Source organism: Panthera tigris, chromosome D2 (genome assembly GCF_018350195.1).
Source record: "Panthera tigris isolate Pti1 chromosome D2, P.tigris_Pti1_mat1.1, whole genome shotgun sequence".
In the NCBI taxonomy this organism is placed as follows: domain Eukaryota; kingdom Metazoa; phylum Chordata; class Mammalia; order Carnivora; family Felidae; genus Panthera; species Panthera tigris.
The window spans coordinates 57,213,893-57,237,771 of record NC_056670.1 but is presented as its reverse complement, the minus strand read 5'-3'; the positions used below and the strand labels follow the sequence as shown (position 1 = coordinate 57,237,771).

The window sequence follows — 23,879 nt, the reverse complement described above, 5'->3', positions numbered from 1 at the left end:
CTCAAACCCACGAGCCTTGAGATCATGACCTGAGCTGAAATCAAGAGTTGGACACTTAACCGACTGAGCGACCCAGATGCTCCTCCCTTCATAATTTTTAAAACTGAAATCTGTTGTGTATATTTTCAGTTTTTTAATTATGCGTGGCACCCAATTCTACAAAATAGCATGTTTATTATCACTGAGGGTCTTAAAAAATTGTGAAGAATTCAGAGCTTAATTCTGAGTTTCTAAATCTTATTGAACTTGATGGATGGGTTGGTAGAAAGATCTAGATTGCTGAATTTGCAGTTTGTTGAGAGTTCAGATAATGGACTGTTAGGTATTGCCTGAACCTAATGGAAAGCCACGGGATTTTATTAATGAGAGTATCATTCTTATATTAGGCATTTGGAGGAATTATTCTACCACCCGTGTGGAAAATGGATAGTGTTCAAGATTAGGGGAACAGGAGACCAGAACAATGAGACTATTACAGTTGTCTGGGGAAAAAAATGATCAGGGCTAAGGATAGTGGAGCTGAAGAAGGGAGAGGCTCGAGTTATTAAGGAGATAGAATTGAAAGGTGTTGGTGACTAAGTGTGTAAGCGTGATTTTGTGTATGTGGACAAGATGGAGTGGAGATCAGATAAGAGTGATGAGTATGGGATGAGTCTCAGGTTTCCAGGTGGTTCCAGATTGCTACTTTACTAGTTTGTCTTTATTTGGATACAAGTTCAAAGATGTCCTGGAATTATTAGGTTTACAGTTTAATTCAGTGAAAAACAACAAGTAAAAGATACCATAATTTAGTGGCTAAAGACAGATTACTTTGGAATTGAGTGCAGCTTTCATTCTAATACTCTTAACAACTGTTTTAAAAATTATTAGCATTAATTAGAATCTAAGCCTTATTTTCTCTTTAACCAGGAGATGGATCTGGAAATGAAAAATCTTGCTCTGGGCTGATCATCAGGGCAATAACAGACCGTGAAACAAAGAGGACTTAAAATCTAGTTCTTTCCTTAGGTCAGAAGGCCACACAGGATCCAACCCGGCTCTGAAGTTCTTCATTTGTTCACAGCCTTCATGCATCACTTCTGGTATTGTGTGCACATTTAAGAGAAAGGGAGCCAAAAATCAGACCAATCTTAGCAAAGAGAATTTCAGCAGTCACGTTAGGAATATGCAGAGGACCATGGTCTGCCCTCAGATGCACACCCAGAATTTCCATTGACGTCAATACTTACAACTCACATGTATCCAAGGGCAGGATCTGGCCCTTAGAAATTAAATTAAATAATTCCCTGTGTGGGACGCCAGAAAGTATCATAGATCTGCTGAGAGGGACAGACTACTAACCATGAAAGGGAAGTTTTTCTGCGGTAATGTCAACACTGATGGATTAAGATGGCACAGGGATGCATATATGGCCCCTGTCCATTATTGTTTAAGTTTACAAACATTTATGATTTGCAAATGTGTTTTTAAGAGTACACACGATTTTTCAAATACCAGTGCATGGCTCTAGTTTTCATCCTTTGCCTGTTATATGCTTTTAAATGCAGTGAAAATAAAATTCTAGACCCTAACCTTCCAAAATCATTCTCATTCTGCAATTTTAGACTTGGAATAATACAGAGAAAACCAAACATTCTCCAAACTAGTGATACATACATTTCATCCATAGGTGGCTGTGTTTTTCTCAATGAAGATGTCTAGAGTTTGGGAATTGCTGGGAGTCTTTTGGATTCAACAAATGGGAAAATGATTCTTTGCATGATCTTATTTGGGAGTTGGATGGAGTTTGAACTCTTGTCAATCCTCAGAAGGAGAGAAATGGTTCTCTTTTTTTTGTGTAGTAGTAAACAGAAAGGAGTCTTCATTTTGTGACAAAGTCTCAAGATGTGGAAAACATTTGTTCTTTGAGTGAAAGATGAGATAAGGACAATTAATTTGCTGTAAGAAATCCAATTCAAATATATACAGAAGTCATCATTTAAACTCTTTCGATTAAAGTACTCTTGTGTATTACCATATGTAGATTATTTCATGCTGATTAATAATAATTCCTTCTTTCTAAATCTGCAGTTCAATGAAAGAAACATTGTGTGGCTTCTTTGGGCTAGTCTGAGGGCTGGCACTCTGGGCTGGAAACTGATTCCCAGCTATTCAGGTACTCAGCCTCTGCTGATAGAAGCAGACGTACTACACCGTGCACGGAAGACGGAGTGTGTAAGTTCTGAAATAGACAACATTCTGGGAAGGAATAAACTGGGAGAGAAAAAGTTCACATTTGTCTGCTGTTTTGGAAAGGCCTCAAGTAGCCCTGATCCTTTGTGGTGCACTTTGAGTGTGGTTTTGCCTGGTGACAGAGGTGTGGGTGGGACAATGACAGTATTCGAGACAGAGCAATAAGCCTAAAAAAGGAATTAGATGAGTGCTTGCTATGGATACTGAGGAGTGATGAGATGTCTGGTATGGTTAGAACATAGAATGCTGTGAGTAGTAGTAGCGGAGATAAAAAAAAAAGTTGGGAGCAACCTTTGGCCCTTGAATGCCAAACTGAGAAATTGGGATTTTGCTCTGAAAGCACTTCTCATTTCTTAGTGTTCTTGTCTAATCTCAGTCCGTATCAGGATAAAATTCCAGTCATTTCTCTTCATAAAAATAGCTTCACAGATATTATCTCTAAGCCTCTTATACTCATATCCAGTTTTTATTTTTCATTTCCTATCAATGTTTTTAATAAATATCGCTTCTTGCTCATTTAGGAAAGTTTTAATATTGAGTAAATAGATTTGTGTACCAGTATTACCGATATCTTAGAAGGAATTCAAGGTGGAAAAGGATAATGTGAAAATCGTTAGGTGAGAAAAAGAGACACATGAAGAAAAAACCAGTGTTCAGATCCTATCTTTTTATTGTAGTTTCCTGTTGCTTAGAAATGAGGTAGACAACTAGTCCTGGCCTGGCCAGCTGAGGTGCTGGGAAGTAATCTTGGGTCTCTGCATTAGCCCCAGCACACGGACTTGGACAAATTACTCCATATCACTGGACCTCACATTCCTTATTTTGAAAATAGGAGTTGATCTGTATAAACTCCAGGTTTCCTTCCTCTTTCATGATTTAATATTGAGCATTCATGGCTGAACTTAGCAAGAGAAACCTCCTCTTGGATTTTTCTTTGCTGCTGCTGGGCAGTGAGGCACACTAGCATACATTCTGGATATACTTACAGATTCTTGCATTTGGCTTGCTTTGCAGGCCAAGTGAGGGGGTGGTAGAGGAGAGGAGAATAAGCAGTGCTAGAGGTAGAATAGTTGGTGGTCAAGATATACTTTGAGCTGGAGGTGTGAAGGATATAGACCAGGAGAGGGAGAACTACAAAATAAGCAATGCTGATCTTTTTCACTGCTCAGTTTGTTACTTTTTATGTACCTTCTGTGTGTTGGGCAGCACTGACTAAGGGACCAATTGGTTCATTGACTTGTTTTTCAGCTCCTACTCTGTTAACTTCTTCAGATATAATCACACTGATTTTGCTAGCATAAATTTATAAGAGGTGCAATCTCTGGTCTTACCAGGTTTTCTTATTTTTGCTTTTGTTTCTGCTTTTTAGAATATTGTCCCTTAAGGAATACAATTCAAATCATTTGCCTCCTTCAAATCAATTTCTAACCAGTGGAGCCAACCTGCCCAGCAAAAATGGTTCCCCAGGGAGACTCAGAGTTGGCTTGTTTGCAGAAATATCTAACTTTAAAAATAACTCTCTGAGTATAAGGGGAAACCCATGCCCTGAGAAAATTTGGATCCTTCTGTGAGGGCTTTTGACCTACCTGGGAGCTAATGTGCACCAAGTGGTTTCTTAGTGAAAGGGGTCAATACATATTTGCTAGAAAAGAAACCATTTTACATCTTAATTTTCTCAAGCATTTTCTTTAGGAGGAAAAAAGCCTGAAATCATTGTCATTGCCCTTAGTTCTCTGGAATTGAAAATATGGACGTCAGTGCCCTTAAATGCACTGGTTACCAAGAAAAGCAAATGTTTCTCTGTGGCATTCTGTTGACATTCTGGGAACATTATTCTGACTAGCATTTATTTCAGGATGGGGAGGAATGGAGTTTTATGGTCCTCTCTGCAAAGGGCACAAGCCAAACAAACCTCGGACTTTCTGACCTGGCTGTGAACAGCAGACTTTTTCCAATAGCTGTACCTTCTGTTTCAGATTGAAAATGGGGTGACTAGGCCTGAAATGACTCTTGGGAGAAAATCTTGAGCAGTTACTTAAAAAAAAAAGCCTTTTGCACATTCCCATACAATTTTGCAGGCCTTTAATTTATTTAGACTTGCAAAAGAATGATGCCTTCTAGCTCACAGGCATTTTCAGCTTTTTGCAAAATTCTCATGTCTTTGCCATTTGTTCTTTTTCCTTAAAGACATTTTCTTATCCATTATTGACACCAAAAACGTATTTGTTGGAGGAAAAGGGTCCCTCCCAACAAACACCTCTTTCCACGCAGAAATGAATGCCCAGATGGTTGGAAAGGATGGAGAACTCTCCACTGCCCTCTGGAGTACCTACAGTGCACCCTAAATAGTGTTGTCTGGCCTGAGGAAGAAAAGACCTTGACTGCTGGTTAGTAGTCTCTGTGCCCTGGATCTGTCTTCGCAGTCTTGTCCTTCTGTTTGTCTTTTACTCTGTGAACCTACACTGTCCATCATATATGAGGCCTTTGTGAGTTTCTGTTCTAAGTTTATTTAAATCTAAGACTTCTGATCTGTTCTCATCCCCTTTAACCTTCAAGCTTAGGCAGGCGATCTGGGGTATCATGTCATAATAAAACTAGAGGTGAAAAACATGAAAGTCCACTGTAAATTGTGAAATACTATTTAAATGTAAGATATCTTAGAAAAAGTGAAATGGAGGATTAAAAAAGTTTTTTCCTAGACATGTTATTTACCTTAGGTACTTGGAAATGTCCTATTTTTCACAGTTGCTTCTGCTTCAAAAGTTTTTGGAAATAATGATCTTGAGGTTATCTCAAGGAAAGTTCACACTTTCCTTTTGAGCAGAAATCCACTTAAATAATCTTAGAAAGATGGATACTTTTTTTCATCAAAGTCTGTAGACTTGAAGAATTCATATCTCTTTTTGGCAGTCTTTGCCAGTGTTTCTTATCCCTTGAGATATGAATTTGGATTTTCAGTATAAAGATCTCCTATAACTGAAGGTGGTTCCTTTTGTTCTGTTACAATGGAAACAGAACAGCCATTCACCATTATTAATGTAGTATTCCTTTAAATTCTTGAAGGCTCAGCTTCTCTGGATGAAATGTACCTGGTTTCTTTTGATTTTCGATATAGTGACTATTTCCAAAACTTTATTTTTCTACACGTCTTCTCACTTTTCTAACTCTTGTTTTAGTTGTAGAGCTGTAAATTAGAGATCTCTAATTAAAGGCATGCTCAGTGCTGGAACATAAAATTGTCTCTCTGTTATTCTCTTCGTTTTATGTGTTTTTATAGATAGCAATTACATATTAGAGTTTTTTGTTTGTTTGTTTTGTTTGCTTTTTGCTACCAAATGACATAATGTAATTTTTGACATTCAGATATTTTTGTATCTTGCATGTTAAGGCCTTAGTTTAGGACCTGGGCAAATATGAACTTTGAGGTTCCTACAAAATAGGGTGGAAGTAATGACATACCTAATGGTGCTTATGCTCCCTGTGAATTTGTTTTTTCATTCATTCAACAAATAATGTGTATCTAGTTTGAACCCAGAAATTTAGCAGTAAACAAAGGTGACAAAATCTCTGCCCTCCTGGAACCAAAAGTCTGGTCAAGAATTTCTCACCCCCCAAAGCTTTCAGTTGAAGTTCATATGGCCTGAGAATGTGGCTGAGACTGGCTATGTAAGGTGGGTGATATCAAGTTACCTGCTTAGGTATAACACAGAGTATAATACAGAATACCTGTGAATTTCTGAGGGAGCAATATCAGCCAACTGTGCAATATTCAGGGGTTTAACTGGAGAGTTCAGCCTTAGCAAAGACATTGAATAGGCTGTGCAGCAACTCTTTAGTTCTCAAAATGACAGACCCTGTCATTGTCTTTCATCTAAAGAGCTGTGGAGGAAGGATTAACCATGGCCTGTAGAGCCTAGGACCTCATGGAATAGGACTGGTATAATTTGAAAAGAGACATGTTTTAGTTCACACAGTGAACTAAAGCTGTCTAAAAATGTCTAAAAATGAATTAGTTTTAGAAAAGTGTGTCATCGTCATCATTATTTTTCACAGTAGAATAGTACTCTAGTACTACTTACTGAATAACTAATATGTCCAGATAGTGTACTAAGTAAGGGCTTTAAAGACATTATTTTTAATCTTCCAACCATCCTGTGAAGTCTCAATATTCCTATTTTACAGATAAGGAACCTAAGACTTAGAGAGTTTGTGAGTTCCCCATTTTGGATCTAGGCTAAGTGATAGATGATGTTGTAAAGAGATTGAAGCAGTAGTGGGAGGAGGTGGACCATTATTCATCTTTACATTGTACAATGTGAATTTTAAATGCGAATGTAAGAGTATTTGACTTGTATGCAGAACCACAGAAATTTCATGATTTGTATTTTGTGGCTCACACATGCGTATGTATTTTGATCTTACCATGACAGTAGAAATGATGTGCAGTCCACTTCAACAGTTTTTACTTCACTCTTTGATAATGCACACATTCTATCAACATTCTCTACCTTTGGCTTACTGATGAATAAGGAAGAATCAAAAGGAAAAAGAACTATGGGTTGTTCTGTCTTTCCCTTTCTTTTCACGTCCTCATTTACATTGTAAGTAGTTGGATAATATGGGGAAGGAACGTGAGTAAGAGGGTATGATAGGTTTCCTTGGCTGTTCCAGTTTCTTAGGATGCCACTGCATTTTTCCTGCATTCAAAACAAGTTCTAGTTTGAATGAAAAGTGTGTCTTCTGAAGGCTGTTAGTGCCTCTGCTTACTCAATCATAGACGTAAAACATGCTTATTCTGGACTCACTTTGGTCTCCCTAAACTTACACATATTGTGGATCCGTCAGAATTCTGTGCTTGTAGAGATCACAAAGGCTGTCCATGAAAGAGGTGTCAGGGTGGGGTAGGGCAGGGATATGCATTTTGTGCATATTGCCTCTGTTCATGTGTGTATGCTGCATTGTCCCATGGACTTGACTTAATGAATACAAGTTAAAAGATACAATCATTTAGAATTTAAGATAGTGACATTTAAACTAAGCACAGAGGTCTTAGGAGCACAGGGCTTTGAATGTAAGGTAAGCGTGTTATAGAAGCTGTGTAGTGAGCATCATGAAAGCTATATGCTAATGGAACAACAAGGAACTGTGGCAGATACGCATATTGTGTGCATCTCCTCTGCTCACACTCCTGTTCCATTAGACTTCACTTATAGAACACAAGTTCAAAGATAAAATTATTAAGAATTGTAAGATGGCAACAATAGAGATTAAACCAAGGATAAGGCTCCTCTTCTGAGTGTGGGCCCTTTGTGATTGTATACATTGTGTGCCTACAAAGCTGGTCCTGGCTTCTTCACTTACATTTCTGATGCCTGGGATAGGATAACTTAAAAGTTGAACTCAACTGGGCCTGTTGAATAGAGCGCCTACATATGGCCTCTTGTGGTGGTTGGGTACCAAGCAGTAGAGTACTTAGAGGGACCTTTCAGAGTACAAATATTCCAAAAGAACCAGATGGAAGCTGTTTGGCCTTTAATGACCTAATCTTGGGTATCACATAGTATCACTTCTGCCATACTGTACTGGTAGAAGCAGCCAAAAGACTACTGTGATTTAAGGGGAGAGGACATAGAGCCAACTTATTGATGGGAAGAGTGTCAAAAATCTTTTTAAAACTGCTTTAGTGATAAAGGTACTCAGGTATTTCCATACTCTTCTTTTTCTTTCTTCTTCATTCTTATTTCTTCCCATCTAGTACTTTCTCATCTCCCTTTCTCCTCTTCCTTCTCCTCCTCCTCTTCCTTCTTTCTCTCTTTTTTAAACTCTCATTGCACCACACTTGTTCTTATTGTTGAATAGAACAAAACATTTAGAGAGTTGTAGAATCATGAAAGTGGGTGAGAAACTAAGAGAGAGGAAGAGAGAAAGTGGGATTAGCACCAGTCTCTCTATTTAGCTATGTGAATATATGGCAATATTTAAAAATTCCAGACACCTAGATTATCTCCATTCACTCCATCTCAGCACCACCTTCATTTTGAAGAAAGATCTGTGCTTATACACATTGTTATTTCTTTCTACTTAATTCTCATCTATTTGCCTTTGAATGTGAGCACTTCTACTAGCCCTGGTCTCATGTTCTCTGTACGTCATTTCCCTATCAGCTCTGCTACATTTCTTGACTCTTCTAGAATTCAAGCAACATGACTTCAAATATCCCATAATCAGCATTATATAAAAGAGATAGAAACTTATTCCAAATAAACTGAAGCAAGATGTGGCTGAAAGAGGAATTTTGGCCTATAAATGTGAAAAAAAAATCTCATTGCATATTCTAAGAGAATGCATTTGGCAAGAGCATAAACTTCAGTGGAAACTGATAGAGCTGGTTTGTATAAAGCATCTTTAACCCATCTGCCACTTGAATGATGGCTTCTGACTCAGTCTCCTTATTTCAAAGGATACCAGTTGGGTATTGCCTTAAATCTCAAACAGCATTCATAAAGCAGCACTTTGATTTGCTAAGTGGAACTAAATCAGAAACATGTAGACTTGGCATCACTCGGATTTACAAAATGATTGAGCAGTGTCAAGATAACGCCAAGCAAAACAATTTGATGAACTCTAAACATTACTTTCTCATATAACTAAGAGCACTTGGTTCCAGGCTGTCCATAGTCAATGCCAAAGATACCCTGACCCTGACAGAATCTGTGGCTTTAAGAAGGAAATGCATCATAGTATTTGTCCTCAAAGCCATTATTTCCCAAATGCTATAGACCTGGTTTATATTGTTTGCTAGAAAAGTAAGAAACAATGAAAGCATTTTATAAGTATTATTATTACTGTTTTTTGCCAATATAGTTCAAACTGGTGCATATTAAAGTAGTTTTCCACAAGGAACATTAGACTAAAAACTTAAAACCCAAATAAAATAATTTTATAATATGAAATTATCTTTTTCTTTTTAAAAGATAATTACAATGTCATGTCCATACCATAGATTAGAACAGTGTAAAGAACCACTTTTCCCGTAGATTAGAACAGTGTAAAGAATATGGGCTTTGAAGACAGACAGATCTGGGTTCAAATCTAGGTGAAATCATCACCACAATCAAAATAATGAATGCATCTGTATACCCCAAAAGTTTCCTCATGTCCCTTTGTAATACGTTCTTTCTGCTTCACTCTGGCTCGCCTGTCATTAGGCTACCACTGACCTATTTTCTGTCATTATACATCAGATTGCATTAAAAATTTTTTTATACAAATGGAATCATACAATATGTATTGTTTTTTGTTGGCTTCTTTTAATCAGCATAATTATTTTGACATTCATCCATGTTGTTGCACATGTCAATAATTTATTCCTTTTTATTGCTGAATAATTGTTGTATCACTATACCACAATTTGGTTATCCATTGACCTGTTGATGGACATCTTTTGTTTTTGTTTTTGTTTTTTTCAGTTTTTAACTATCACAAATACAACCACAATTTATATTCTTGTGCAAATCTTTGTATGGATATATCATTTAATTCTCTAGCAAGTGAATGTTTAACTTTTTAAGAAACTACCAAACTGGTTTTTTTATAGTGGTTGTAATCATTTTACTTTCCATTAGTATTGTATGGAAGTTTTAGTAGCTTTACATCTTTGTCAATACTTGGTATGATCAGTCTTTGTAATTTTAGCCATTTTAATAGAAAGACAGTGGTATCTAATTATGGTTTTAATTTTCATTTCCCTGATGAAAAATGATGTTAGCATCACTTCATGTGCTTATTTGTCAATAGTAAATGATCTTTGGAGAAGTAATATTTTGCCCATTTAAAAAATTGCTTTGTTCATTTGTAATTGAGCTTTGAGAGTTTTTCATATATTCTAGATAAAAGTGTTATCAGATATGTGATTTACAAATAGTTTCTCCTGGTCTGTGGCTTGTCTTTTCATTCTCCCAACAGTGTCTTTCAAAGAGCAGAAATTCTTAATTTTGATGAAATACAGTTTATCATTTTTTTTCTTTTATGGGTCATGCTTTTGGTGTTGTTACATTATTCACACACAGAAAAACTTAAAAAAAAAAGTCTTTAGGGGTGCCTGGGTGGCTCAGTTGGTTAAGCGTCCAACTCTTTTTTTTTTTTTAATGTTTTTATTTACTTTTGAGAGAGAGAGAGAGAGAGAGAGAGAGAGAGAGAGAGAGCGCATGAACGGGGAAGGGGCCTACAGAGGGAGACACAGAATCTGAAGCAAGTTCCAGGCTCTGTGCTGAGCTGTCAGCACACAGTCTGATGCAGGGCTTGAACTCACAAGCGGTGAGATCATTACCTGAGCCAAAGGTGGATGCTTAATCAACTGAGCCACCCAGTTGCCCCAAGCATTTGACTCTTGATTTCGGCTCAAGTCATGATCTCATGGCTCATGAGTTTGAGCCCTCTGCTGGGCTGTGTGCTGACAGCTTGCAATTCTCTCTCTCCCTCTCTCTCTCCGTTTCTCCCCAACTTGTGCCCTCTCTCAAAACAAATAAATAAACTTAAAAAAAGTCTTTAAACATCTCTCTCTAAATTGCTCTGGGCAACAGTCCTGAAAAACCTTGCTCTGTTCTTTCCCCCAAATCTCAATACCTAGATATGTAGACTCTGTTTCTCTACCTCTATCCCAGTTTTATTAATATCCCAATCTGATTTGTCTAAGTAGGCATAGTTTTTTTTCAGTTTATCAGATAAGAGGCTGTTACAGTTATAGTAGTTGCAGTAGCTATATAACCCTCTTTAGATGAGAATAAACATGGACAATGTAAACATTAGGTGAGATGATACATGACAGCACTGAGTACTAAGTAAAAATTCTATATGGCTATCATATACATCATTGCCATTTCATGCTGATTTAGCTAATCACTTTTCAGTGTCACTTGTAACTGTGAAGTTGAGTATTGGTACTATATGGATATAACTATGGTATGCATGTAATTAAGTACATAAGAAGGAAGAAGAGAGGGAATAAAAAGTGTTTTTTTGTTTTTGTTTTTGTTTTTTTGCAATATAGTCTTAAATATAAGTTTTTTTTAAACTGGAAAATCACTTGTTTTCCATAGATGTAGTAACTTCAAATATGAGATATCACCTAAACCAATAAGGATGTCCAAAAACTACAAAGTTATTTGAGAACTGAGACACCTAGCTCCCATGACTTGGTCCTAGTATTTCCCTGCAAGCCAGAATATTTGTTACTAACTTCTTTGGGCAGAAATAGGGGAAAAGGTCCTTTATGGCTTAAAAAAATGTTATCTATCTATCTATCTATCTATCTATCTATTTTTGAGAGAGAGAGGGAGAGTGAAAGAGAGAGAGAGAGAGAGAGAGAGCATGCAAGCTGGGGCTGGGCAGAGAGAGAGAGAGAGAGAGAGAGACAGAGAGACAGAGAGACAGAGAATCCCAAGCAGACTCTGCAATTTCAGCATAGAGCCCAATGTGGGGCTTGAACTCAGGAACCGTGAGATCATCACCTGAGCTGAAATCAAGAGTCAGACTCTTAACTAACTGAGCCACCAAGGTGCCCCGTTTATGGCTTTTTAAGGGAGCTATTCTCAATTTTTCCATGAGATAGTCTTAAATTTTTAAAGGACTTTTGAAGTCCAGGTTGGTTCTAGAGCTTTCTTAACATGTATTTGGACATTTCCAGCTTCCTATCTGGCCTTATGAATCCATATGGAACCTGAAGATATCAGCATTAACTGAGTTCTGTGATCCTAGGTTTTGTTCAGAGCAAGTTTAGAAAGCACTCTTGGAGGAACACTGACGTCCTATGAGTTGGGAAGTATTCCCTCCTCCATTTTCTGGAAGAGTTCATGAAGGATTGGTGTTATTTCTTCTTACATGCTTAACAGAATTCACCAGTAGAGTCATCTGGATCTGGTTTTGTCTTTGAGCAAAGATTTTAAATTACTAATTTAGTGTCTTTACTCATTATAGGTTCATTCAAATTTTCTATTTCTTTCTAAGGCAATTTTTGTCATTTGTGTCTTTCTAGGAATTTGTTCATTTCAACTACATTATTTAATTTATTGACATAAAATTGTTCATAATACTCCTTTATAATCTTTTAATTTCTGTAGATTCAGTGGTTATGTGCCCTTTTACATTCCTGATTTTGGTGCTCTGTCTTCTCATCTTTTTCCTTAGTGGGACTTGCTAAAAGTTTGGAAAAAAATTTTTTTAACCTTTTCTGAGAAGCATTTTTTGGTTTTATTTATTTTTTTCTACTGCGTTTTTATCTTCTACTTAATTGATTTACAGTGTAATATTTATTATTTCCTTTCCTCTCTTTGCTGTGAATTGAGTTTACTCTTCGCTTCCTAGGTTCTAAAGGTGGGAGCTCGGGTTATTGATTTGAGATTTTTTTTCTAGCAGAGACATTTGAGGTTATAAATTCCCTCTAAATATTGCTTAGCTGAAAATGGATAAATTTATTACTGGCTATTTTTTATTTCAGAAGTTTTTTTTAAAATTTTTTTAATGTTTATTTTTGAGAGAGAGAAAGAGAGAGAGAGAGAGAGAGAGAGAGAGAGAGAGAATGAACAGAGGAGGGTCAGAGTGAAAGGGAAACACAGAATCTGAAGCAGGCTCCAGGCTCTGAGCTGTCAGCACAGAGCCTGACATGGGGCTCGAACTCGTGTACCACGAGATCATGACCTGAGCTGAAGTCAGATGCTTACCCAACTGAGCCACCCGGGTGCCCCTTTATTTCAGAAGTTTTTAATCTTGGTTTGGCAGAGACTATCCAGATATTTGTTCTGTTTGGACATTGGGTTGAATATTTACTGCCCTGTCAAAACTACAGTCTTTAGGGGCATATACACCGTTGCTGGGAATTTTGTTTTGTCCTAAACATTTGTCCTTCAGAGAAAGTCTTACAAAACCATTTCCCCAGCTGCCTGCCTATACCTATTCTCTTTGTGCTCTGCATTTGTGATCTTCTGTGACTTCTCTTTTTACCAGTTCAGTTGTTTTCCATGACCACTTGAAGCTGAAGAGAGGAGAGGATGCGAGGGATAGAGTATTCCAAATGATGAAAGGAACTGGAAGTTAGAAGGTTTGAATTTTGTTCCCACTTTACTGCTCATCAGAGTCAGACATATATTTTGGATGAATTGGGGTGATGTGATTTCAGAAATGTCAGGAAGGCATTCTTCATGCCTTCATTCTTCTTCCCATGTACCTTTGTCTAGTTGATGTTCACTCTTTACTCCTTGGCTTAGATATTTCTTCTAGAATTCTCTGACCCTTTGCACTTGGTTAGACCTTCCCTCTTATAACACTGTGTCTTAACTCTATCATAGCAAACCACACTTTAGTCTAACTACTTGTTTATTTATCTGTTCTTCCGTGTTTTCTGAGGGTAGGGCCCATCAATTTGGTTCACATCATATATAGAACCTCGCAATATTGGGTACTCATGTGTAATTTTAAAAATCAATTTCTGAAATTTAACAGTTATAGCTTTATTTATTTGTATGTTTTTTACTCATGAATTTACTTTTCAGATCCTTTCCAGAAAGCAGGCTTTGTTGGGAGGGTGCTTGGGATAATTTGGGAGGCAGTACTAAAGGAGAACCAGGAACAGAAAAGGGCAAAAAAAAAAAAAAAAAAAAAAAGCTCTATTTGCCTCTGAACTTAACATGGTTTATTGGAATTCTTGTTTTTTGATGAACTTGTAACATTTTTATGTTACCTTGAATGATGAAATGGAAAGCAATTGTGTCTAATTTGCTTATCTCACAAAATTGAGCTGGTGATCTTGTTGTACCTGAGAGAAATATGTTCAAATTTAGAATGATTTAATAAACTGAGAAAAGGGGAAGATATAAAAAGAAGGAATTTTTAGTTTGGGGTAATTACTTCAGAGGACAAGTAGGTAGAGATGGTGTCATGTCTTAAGAATAGTATTAATGTCTATAATATGCTTTAAGCATGAGAATAACAGTTAAAAAGGGTCACTAGACTTGATAAAGTTTACAAGGAAATTTTCTAGAGCTATGATTTTATACCTTAAACCTAGAATTACTGTATTTTTATGTATATGGAAGACTTGACACAATTGTTTTTTTTTCTTGACTTAAAAATAATTTTAAGTAAGAAATTCTGGTAATAAAGAATAACACTTCACATCTGTATGTCATCCTAAATTTCTTTTGGTTGATAAGGTATATTTAAGAAAAATAATACCCTGGGACACCTGGGTGGCTCAGTTGGTTAAGTGTTTGACTTCAGCTCAAGTCATGATCTCATGGCTCGTGGGTTCGAGCCCCACGTTGGTCTCTGTGCTGAATGCTTGCTCAGAGCCTGGAGCCTGCTTTGGATTCTGTGGTCTCCTTCTCTCTCTGCCCCTCCCCTGCTTGCACTCTGTCTCACTCTGTCTCTCAAAAATAAATAAATGTAATTAAAAAAAATAAAAAAAAAAGAAAAATAACAACTGTGCTTTGCTTTATAATCTGCAAAACATTTTCTTTTTTTTCTTTAAAGATTATGAAAGAATTTCATTCTATTGGAGAAAATTCTATGCTATGTACATATTTAATACATTATAAATGTATATAAAATATAAGGCCCCTCCTCCCCATGTTCTCCAACCCCACTTCCCTGGAATTGATACCATTAACAGCTGTATAAGCTTCCAGACCTTTTCTCTTCACATATAAACATATTTATGTGTGTATATGTAACATTTATAGCAACATTATGTTAAAAAACAAAATTCAGGTGAGTAAATTTGAAGATCTAATTGGTTTTATTAAATGATTCAAGAATTGGCAGCATCCCATCTAGCAAGTAGAGGGGAGCTCCAAGAGTTGCACAAAATGAAAAATTTTTATAGAAATGAGGGTGGGGTAAGAAAGTTATTAGCAAATGAAAAGGATTGTTCCAGGCAAGGTCACTTTCCCTTAGAGGGGAAAGTAGGTGGTCAAATAACCTCATTGGCACTGATCAGAAAAATTCTGACTGACCTGTTAAGACTTACATTTCGGTTGGGGGTGGGGTGCCTGGGTGGCTCAGTCGGTTAAGTGTCTGACTTTGGCTCAGGTCATGATCTTAGAGTTCGTGGGTTCGAGCCCCACATTGGGCTCTGTACTGACAGCTCAGAGCCTGGAGCTTGCTTCGGATTCTGTGTCTCCCTCTCTCTCTGCCCTTCCCCTGCTCGTGCTCTGTTTCTGTCTCTCAAAAATAAATATTTTTAAAAAATTAAAAAAAGACAAATTTCTGGAGGATGTTGAAACTGCAACTAGATTAGGTATTAAGCTGTGGTTTTATGACAGCCTAACTGATGCCATTTTGGACCTGTGGTTTTCTTTTTGGCCAGTATAAATATAAAATATCTATATATAGGCACACATATATATATGCAACTTAGTTATTTTAATGCATATCCCGTACATATATTTTTATGAATTTATGATAGTATTTCTGATTGATAGTTTACTAGCAGTAGAATTGATGGAATAAAAAGTCACGTTTTAAATGTTACAGGCAAATTGCCTACCTAAAAGCTTTCTTTTTCCTCCAACTGTGTTATAGGAGTATCCTTTTGCCCATATCCTTGCCAACATGGGTATTATTAGTCCCTTTAATTCTTGCCAAGCTGAAAAGTGGTACCTCCCTCTTTAGTTTGCAGTGCCCTGATCCCCAGTGTGGTTGAGCAAATTGTATATTTTCTGTGAATTACCTTTTAATTCCTTGCCATTTTTTCTGTGTGTGTTATTTATATTTTTCATCCTGATTTGTAGAAGTTTTTGAATTACTAGGGATATTAACATTTATCTTTTTGTTTATAGTGTGTCTTACAAAAGCTTCACTTGTATTTTGTCAAATCTTCAAGATTTTCACATGTATTCTCATGCAATCTTTAAACCAAATCTATGAAGATAAAACTTACTATTATCGTTGTACAGATGAGCTAGCTGAGGTTCACAGAGCTTAAATTACTGGCCCAAGAAGGAAGAGATTCACATCTAAGCCTACATTGCTAGAAATAGCACACCATGATAAGGGAAACTAGAAAATAGGAGAATTGACAAAGGAGCCACAGAACTAAGATGTTCCCTTCCAAACTGACTGTTCCTTATGGCTCAGCCATTGGTCAGTGGTCTTTAAGGAGACTGTGCCTAAAGCAGCAGTAACAGTTTGCAATGGACTCTAGGTGGTTCTGGTAATATGAGGTGTTTGTAACTCCTTTGGCTTAGCTTTGACACCCATTTCCCTTCCTCGCCTCTCCCTGCCAACTTTGTTTTATGGGTCTTGGCTTAGGTCTTGGATATTAATTTTGCTTACTTCATGACTGCTGGCTCTGACCATTGGCTATGCCTATGGACAGATTACTGGCTGTAATCTCAGTGGATCTCCCAGTTCCAGATTTAGGATTTTGGCTTTAGTCGAAGGCCATCGTGCTGATACTGGGCTCCTAGGCCTTTGTACCTGTGGATAACAGAGACATGGAGAGTTGGGGAAAATGCAGCAGAAAAAACTTTATTTAAAAATTCCCTCAAGGGGCACCTGAGTGGCTCAGTTGGTTAAGTATCTGACGTCAGCTCAGGTCATGATCTCACGGTTCATGAATTTGAGCCCCGCATCAGACTCTTTGCTGACAGCTCAGAGCCTGAGCCTGCTTTGGATTCTGTGTGTGTGTGTCTCTCTCTCTTTGCCCTTCTCCCACTCACATTCTGTCTGTCTGTCTGTCTCTCTCTCTCTCTCTCAAAAATAAATAAACATAAAAAAGTAAAAATAAAAATGCCCTCAAAATGTTTAATGAGAAAATTCAGCTACTACATACCAAATATCTGTGAGAAAGTAGGGGTAGGTTGGAAGGGTGGTACATTTCATTCTTCTCTTTGACTGGAAAGAACAAGTTACAGGCAGTTTAATTATGCACAGAAAACATCCTGATAGGGATTTCGGTGGCCCATTCTCCTCTCCCCCTCCAAAACCACCACAAGCTTATTATAAGCATATATTGTCACTATCTCATACCTAACCATGGGGAAAAGCCAAAATTTTCTCTTGTACTTCTCAGCAGATGCAAGTTTCTATAGGTTAAAATTTTCAATTAACAAATGCTCCTATTAAAGCATTTCTATTTTTTAAGATATTGTTTGCATACAATATCCCACTTAATCCTTACAACAACCCTATTTAAAGATAGGGAATGTGAGACACAGAGAGTTTAAGTAATTTGCCCAAGCTCACACAGTTAGGAAGTGGTATAGCAGGGGCATCCAGAGTCTATGCTCTTTACTGTCCTAACCACTAGGCTGTGGTGCTTCTCATGGGCATAAATAAGAGAGAGAGAGAATATTTTCTTTAGCAGTAGCAAACATTTGTTTATTATATTGTGGGACATATACTACATGCTTTATATGTAAAATATTACTTAATCTTTACCATAGTCCTTTGTGTGAGGCACTATTATCTTCTAGATGTAAAACCTGAAGTTTAGAGGGTAAAGTAACTTGCTCAAGGCTATATAATCAGTAATGGAAAGGCTATAATGATAAAAAACAAACAACAATAAAACCCAGTTACTTTTATTCTCCTAAGCATTGAATTTACAGGCCTACAGTTGTAAGTTCAAATACTGAAAGCAACTTGCAAGAAAGTCCTGAGAGAGTAACAGAATGGACACCTCACTTGAGGACTTGGTATGGAGGCAGTGTAGTGCAATGGACAGCATATTGGACTATCTGGGAGTCCAGACTAAGTCTATACCTGTCACCAACTCATTATGTGACCTTGTGTAAGATAGTTCCCTTCTGGGTTGAAGATTTATCTATAAAACTAATGCATAGGATTAGATAATCTCAAAATAAATTTATGATTCAAATGCTCATTGATTATTGTCACAGGTAGATTATATAGAAGAGATGTTAGATTATCTTGAGGTTTGGTTTTCCCCTGCTGTCTGGGTCTGGCGTTATTTTGTTTGTTTGTTTTGCATTATTTTCCAATGGATTGACTCCTTTTGCTGTGGGGCAGGCAGCTTTCTTTCCTGCCCAAGTTCACTTCCATCATCACCGTCTGTGGTGTGCCACCCCTTCCTCTCAACATCTGGGTTTCTTTTCTGAAGGGCTCTCTGTGTAACTGTATTCTGTAAATCACTGCTCCAGTCCTCAGCCTTCTCTGAGTTCCTGGATTATTTGTCATGTGTACCTGTCACCAGATACTTAGTTTCCTTGAGTTCTTCGCTGTTGCCCATGTTGGCATTTTCTTTCTTTCTTTTTTTTCCCCCACTTTCAGAAACATCTTTATTTGCTTCTTTAAACAGTTCTCTACATATATTTCAACATGGTTTGTACATCCATTCATTTTATTTTATTTTATTTTATTTTATTTTATTTTATTTTATTTTATTTTATTTTATTTTATTCTATTTTATTTTTTTCATGATAAGGGTACTCTTTAATCCCCATCACCTATTTCACCCATCTCTCTCTCACTTCCTGTCTGGTAACCATCAGTTTGTTCTCTATAGTTAAGAGTCTTTTTCACACACAACCACCACAAGGAGGATTACAAATTTATAACCAAAGGATCTCACAAAATAAGTAGGTGTTTCAACGTCTATTAAATTAAGTGAGATCCACTATAAATACTTCTAACAAAATAAACAGTGAATATTGAAAAAAAAGAGTCTGTTTCTTGGTTTGTCTGTCCCTCTTTTTTCCCCTTTGCTCATTTGTTTTCTTTCTTAAATTCCATGTATGAGTGAAATCATATGGTATTTGTCTTTCTCTGACTGACTTATTTAGCTTAGCATGAAACTCTTTAATTTGTCCATGTTGTTGCAAATGGCAAGATTTCATTTTTTTAATAGCTGAGCAATATTCCACTATATATAATACCACATCTTCTTTATCCATTTATGTATCAGTGAACACTTGGGCTGTTTCCATAATTTGGCTATTGTAAATAATACTACTGTAAAAGTAGAAATGCATGTATCCCTTTGAATTAGTGTTTTTGTATTTTGGGGGTAAATACTCAATAGTGCAAGTACTGGATCGTCCGGTAGTTCTATTTTTAACTTTTTGAGAAACCTCCATACTGTTTTCCACAGCGGCTATACCAGTTTGCATTTCTACCACATGTTTGCATTTTCTGTAGAATTTTAACACTACTAGCTCAAACTTCTAAATTCACTGTTGACTTTAAACATAAGAATATATCTCCTAATATATGCCACAAGGACATTTATTTATGTCCATATTATCATTTTAGTATATCTTTTGTGCTCTATTTCTTATGCTTTACTGTAGTTGTAGTAAGTGTCTTCTTCTTCTCTTAAGATGATCCTTATTTATTATCCATAGGTTTTTTTGGGGGGGGAGTAGGTAAGGGACATACACTTTATTATTTTGGGGTATTTTTCTAATTTTGTTTTTGCTAGGCAGGAAAAATTTTTCCAACATGTTTTTGAGTTGGAATTTTTCTCATACAATTTCTCTAAGCTTTCATTTTTAGTATATCTGTGTGGGATTCTATATTGCTGTACATTTTAATATATATTAAACTATTTAAAGTGTTTGTGGTTATTATATTACTCTTCTTTGGGCCTCTTATGTCTCTACAACTAGACTGTAAGTTTTTTGAGGGCAGGACCATATCTGTAGCACCAGCTCCTGGCTTGGTACCTTTGTGTAGGAATGGTCCCTTTAGTGAAAACTCTTGTGAAAAGTTCCATGCCCAAACTTACAAGTTATAAGCTGGTCTTGCTTTTTTCACCCAGTTCTTTTTCATCTTTGAAAATGACATATGAGTTTGTTGTTCCCAGCAAATAGTCTGCTAACATAGAGATGCTGATTTGTTTGGTGGACATATTAGTGTTTTCATTTTAAAAAAAGGCAGGGGTAGAAAGAGAAAAGAAATGTACTGCTGTCTATATTAATTTATATCATCACCAAAGTAAAGTACTAGTAGATACTTGAAAATGTTTATGGTCATCAAGAGTCTACCCTTTCTTGCCAACAAGAGTGAAGAAGATCCATAAAAAGAATAGATAAAGTAGGACAATTTTGTAAGTTTAAAAGTGGGAAGGAATTTATTTTAACACACATGTATTTAGACCTCTAGACGTCTGTGATCCTGAGAATGAAAAGTTTGCCACAGTTCCTCATGGTATAATGGAATACTTCAAGTTTGAAAAACTCTACTCTGAGTTTTTCCTGAGTAAGGAATTATGTGAGACTCCTGCTGTGGTTATTGTATAGTTCTGGAACTGAACCTTTATTAGAGGTGTTGTTCATTGGTATTATACAGGGATTGGCAAACTGTGGCCCATGGGCCAAATATGGCCTGCTGTTTTTGAGCATGATTTTTGAGCAAAGAATGGTTTTTACATTTTAAATGGTTCTTAAAAACCACAATAATAATATTTCATGACATAGATGTATTTGAAATCTAAATTTCATTATCCAATAATTGGAACAAAGCCATGTTCGTTCATTTATATATTGTCTATGGTTGTTTTTTTTTTTTTGCTAGAATGACAGAGTTGAGTATTTGTGACCCAACCCGCATGGCCCATAAAGCCTAAAATAAAATAGTTGCCAAGTTGATATCTGGCCATTTGTAGAAAAAGTTTGCTTTATACTTTTGGTACAAGATAAGAGACCAAAAAAAAAAAAAAAAAAAAAGTCAACTGGAGACAGAAATGAGGATAGAGGATAGAGGCAGAATTCCTTTCCTGCTACTTTTTTATTCCTTCCCTGACCCCTCCTATTCCCCAGTAAGCTCTATCACTTTTTCTCTTGCATATACTCCCCCACTGTTCCCCACCTCCACATTCACAGGGACATATATATTGTGAGAAAAAGAAAATGAAGGTCTTTCATTTTTATGACAGTTTAGTTTGTGGTTGCTCTTAATTTTTAAAATTGCATTTTCCTTTATTTTAATTCTGAAGTTTAGACCATCTGGGGAAGAAAACTGGGGACCTCAGTATGTATGCTCTCCATTTGGCAACAGCTAAAAGTAGTGCTAAGACCAGTCAAGAGGAGTGAGACTGAAAATGAAGCTTTGTTGGCCTGTATTGAGAAATTTGGGCCAGATCTGACAGTTGGAGCACCATTTTTGCCCATTGTGCTGGGAATCCTGTTTTGTTCCACTGTACAGAAAACCTTTAGGGGTTAAACTCCTACCATTCAATTTTTTTTTTTTTTTTGAGGAAACAACAACACAAAACTAGAGGCTCAATTTGGAGGAGAAGCTGAAACTGATTCAAACAAGATTTCATTAACTAATTTGGGGAGCATTTGGAGCTGTTCTGAGCTATACAATTACTTCTTTTCTCATCTCCACTGGCACTCTGAGAATCAGATCACCTGGGGAAAGCAGATTTAAAAAATTCCAGATGGTGTGTGCGATGCTCCAGCTGTGGAGAATCTCTCCCAGTCAGGCAATCTGCCTTTCTGCCGGAACCCTCTAAAACTGTGCTGCCCATTTGTCATGCTTCTCCAATTGCAGCCTTCTGGATAGCTTCTCTTTGCCTTGTCTGACTCTTCCTTTCCAGTTTTTATCATCCCCCTCCATGAGCTAATGTAGTAACATCTCTTCATTGGCTATAAATCCATAGAAGAACCCGATATAAAATATGGTTTTGTGAAGGATAATTGGAAAACATCTGTTTTTTTACCCATAAGATTCAGTGTTCACTTGTCTCATATGACGACGTGACTGTTTGTGCATGTGTGAAAAAGAAAAGAAACAGGAAGAGGAGAGGGAAAGGCTAGCATGAGGGTGAGCAAGAAAGATTTCATGCATGTGTTTTTGTAGCCAGCTGGACAAAATAAGTTCATCTCCATGTCAGCTTGATTAGAATCCTGGGTTAATGTTGAGAAAGGTTAGTCTCACTGACTTGAATGACCTTGATAGGGCTACCAAAGAACTGATTGCTTTTGGGTTGGCCCTGGCTATTGTTTTGATGATAAGTTTTGTCTGGAGTTATTTCTAGCTTATGGTGGCAAGGCCTGAAAGCTTATAGGCATCTTTTGGTCTCCAGAGGGTTCAGGTGGATTTTCCTTAGAAGTTGAACACTATGGGGAGGTGAAGAAGCAGGTAACAGATGACACTCCATGCTGTTGCTACCTGCTGTTCTTGTTGTGTCTTTTTGTAGTGAGTATGCCTTTTCTAATCTGTAGAATATTAGGTGAGTAAACTTTGAAACCTTTCATTTTAGCTGTGTTAAGAGTCTATAATTGGATTCATGTAAGGTGTATGGGTCATTTGAGTTATATTTTACTTGGTACTTGGTGCCTTTTGAAATCTAGGTGCCTTTTGGTAGGAACTAAAATTCCTCCCCCCATATTGTTACTTTAAAATGTGAATAAAATTTATATGTCATAAAATTGCAAATATCTGAAGTGTACAGTTTGCTTTTGATAAAAGTATGCATCTATGTAACCATCACCTTAAACATGATCTAGAACATTTCCATCATCCAGAAAGTCCCTTACAATAGGTCCCTTTCTGGTCCATCACATCTTGCAGGGCAACTACTGTTCAGATTTCTATCACCATAGATTATTTTGCCTGTTCTTAAACTTCATATATATTGTTTTGTGTCTAGCTTTTTAAGTTTAGCATAATGATTCCAGTGCTCATCTTAGTTATGTGTTATCAGTAGTTCATTAAAAATTTTTTTTTATTCTTTCCCATCTTGCAAGATGGTGGATGAAAAAGCCAAGAAGCCTGATAGTAAGGAGAAGAAACTTGAAGCCAAGAAAGCTGATCCTGGTGCAAGGTTAAGAAGAGTAATCTCAGGGCTAAAATGCCCAAGAAGGGGAGGCCCCATTCTAGCTGAAACTCTGACGTAGTCAGAGGAATTGGTGAATACTCCCCATCAGCTATATATTCCAAAAAGGCCATGTACAAGAGGAAGTATTCAGCAGCTAAATCCAGGGTTGAAAAGAAACAGAAGGAGAAGGTTCTTGCTATAGTCAAAAAACTAGCTGGTGGTGACAAGAATGGTGATACTTGAGTGGTTAAACTTTGCAGAATGTCTAGGTATTTTCCTACTGAAGATGTGCCTCAAAAGCTGTTGAGCCAAGCAAAAGACCTTTCAGCATGTGAGAAAACTGAGATAGCATCATTTCTGGGACCATTTTGATCATCCTCACTGGGTGCCACAGAGGCAAGAGGGTGATTTTCCTGAAGCAACTGAACAGTGGCTTGCTATTTGTGACCAGATCTCTATGTCCCTTAGTTGAGTTCCTCTGCATAGAACACACCAATTTGTCATTGCCACCTACATGAAAATTGATATCAGTAGTGCAAAAATCCCAAAACATCTCACTGATGCTTACTTCAAGAATAAGAAGCTATGCAAACCCAGACACCAGGAAGGTGAGATCTTTGACACAGAGAAGGAGAAATATGAGATTACAGAGCAGTGCAAGGTTGACCAGAAAGCTGTGGATTCACAAATTCTGCCAAAAATCAAAGCTGTTTCTCAGCCTCAGAGCCACTTCCGCTCTGTGTTTTCTCTCACAAATGGAATTTATCCTCACAAATTGGTGTTCTGAATTTCTTACCAAGAACTTAATGAAATAACTGATCCATTTCAAAAAATAAATAATGAATAAAATTAAAAAATTCTGAGT

The 23,879-nt window shown here is 36.9% G+C and overlaps 1 protein-coding gene and 1 pseudogene across 2 annotated transcripts in view; both read left to right on the top strand.

Moving 5' to 3' along the window:
- Positions 1-23,879, top strand: part of HPSE2 (heparanase 2 (inactive)) — a 666,791-nt gene that overhangs the window by 89,993 nt on the left and 552,919 nt on the right. The window lies entirely within an intron of this gene.
- On the top strand, positions 2,105-23,824 carry LOC102971685 (annotated as a pseudogene).